The following is a 2,099-nucleotide window of genomic DNA, read 5'->3' on the forward strand; positions in this document are numbered from 1 at the left end:
GCACTTCCGCTGTTGGTTGCCATGCCGAGTGCATTTAGGTATTTCGCGCGCTACGACCTTAGATCGACGCTTTGTCGCGCGCGGTTTAAAGAATGTGCAGACTTGCATTTCCGGTGCCGATTACTATACCGGTTGAATGAAATAATTGATAAAATAAATGATAGCCATTCGGGCTATAACAATCCTCTAAAGATTTAAAGCCGGTTGCGAAAACCCCGACTGCATCTCTCAACACACCAAAAAACTCGAAGGACCCCCCTCATCAGAAAAAGAAGCAAACAGTGATGGGGGGCATCGCAAACCGTTTGTCCCTACAACGAAGAGGCCCAAGTACAAGAAGAGAACGTCGAGATCGAGGTCGAGGTCGAGACACAGCTCGTACAGGAAACGTCGCTAATACCGGCAAGTATTTTATCTGGTCGCTTAAAATTTTTTCTGCCTAACTGGAAACACCTCTCTACGGATAAAACTATCCTGGAGTGGATTGAAGGCTATACCATTCCTTTTTTCACCCAACCAACTCAAACGACTGAACCAGCGGAATCACACTGGTCAAAGAAGGAAAAAATACAAATGGCAGAACAAATACGCGAATTGATACACAAGGGCGCTATTCAGCCATGTGAGAAATGCGATGGTCATTTTCTTTCTGACATTTTCCTCACCACCAAACCTGACGGCTCTAATCGTTTTATACTAAATTTGAGGAGCTTGAATAAATTTATAAATGCAGAACACTTTAAACTAGAAGACATATGGACAGCTCGTGATATCATACAACCAAATTGGTTTATGGCGACTATAGACTAAAAGACGCATACTATCTCGTTCCGATTGCAGAGTCTTCTAAGAAATTTCTTAGATTTGTTTTCGATGGACAAATATACGAGTTTAATTGCCTACCCTTTGGGTTGAATACTGCACCGTATGTCTTCACTAAATTAATGAAACCTGTAATAACTTGGTTACGTGAACGAGGGTTCATTTCCGTCATTTATTTGGATGACTTCCTTTTACTCGGAGAGTCCGAAGAAAGCTGCTCAGAAAATGTTCGCATAACCTGTTTCCTGTTAGAATATCTGGGATTTATAATTAATAAAGATAAAAGTCAGTTAAAGCCAACAACAAAGCAAAAGTTTTTAGGTTTCGTTATAAATTCAAACGAGATGAAGCTGGAACTACCTAAAACAAAACGCGAAGGAATTCTCAAATTATTACGAAAGTTTAGAGTAAATTCGAGTTATAAAATTCGCGATTTTGCTTCGTTAATAGGCATTCTTAGTTCTACTTGCTTAGCAACTAAATACGGCTGGGCTCACATAAAGGATTTATAACGCGAAAAGTTTTTGGCCTTAAGAAATAATGGAAACAACTTTGATTCATATATGAAACTAACTTCTAGAATAAGAGATGACTTGATTTGGTGGAAAGAAAATATCATTTACAGTTTCAATCCCATATTAGGCCCAAATTTCATCACAGAAATCTTCTCCGACGCCTCTCTGTCAGGTTGGGGCGCGAGCTGCAAAGAAGAAAAAACTCACGGATTTTGGAACAACGAGGAACGACAATATCACATCAACTATCTGGAACTACGAGCAGCTTTTTTCGGCTTGAAATGCTTCGCAAGGAAATTCAGAAATTGCGATATTTTATTGCGCATTGACAATACCACGGCCATCTCTTATATCAATCGAATGGATGGAATTCAATTTGAACACCTAAGTAGTATGACCAAGAAAATCTGGTCCTGGTGTGAGCATCGCAATATCTGGATCTTTGCTTCTTATATTCCTTCAAAAGATAACACAGTGGCGGACGAGGAGTCAAGAAAACTGGAACCAGAGACGGAATTCAGCCTCTCACAAAAGGCCTTTGATCATTTGTGTACGACGTTTGGCAGACCAGATATTGATCTTTTTGCTAGTAGAATCAACAATAAATATCCAAATTATGTTTTCTGGAAACAAGATCCGGGATCTATCGCGATAGATGCGTTTACCATAGAATGGAATGATAGCTTTTTCTATGCCTTTCCACCGTTTACATTAATACCTAAAGTACTAAAAAAGATCATTAATGATAACGCCAGAGGCATT

Source organism: Cyphomyrmex costatus, unplaced genomic scaffold (genome assembly GCF_001594065.2).
Source record: "Cyphomyrmex costatus isolate MS0001 unplaced genomic scaffold, Ccosl1.0 scaffold2071, whole genome shotgun sequence".
In the NCBI taxonomy this organism is placed as follows: domain Eukaryota; kingdom Metazoa; phylum Arthropoda; class Insecta; order Hymenoptera; family Formicidae; genus Cyphomyrmex; species Cyphomyrmex costatus.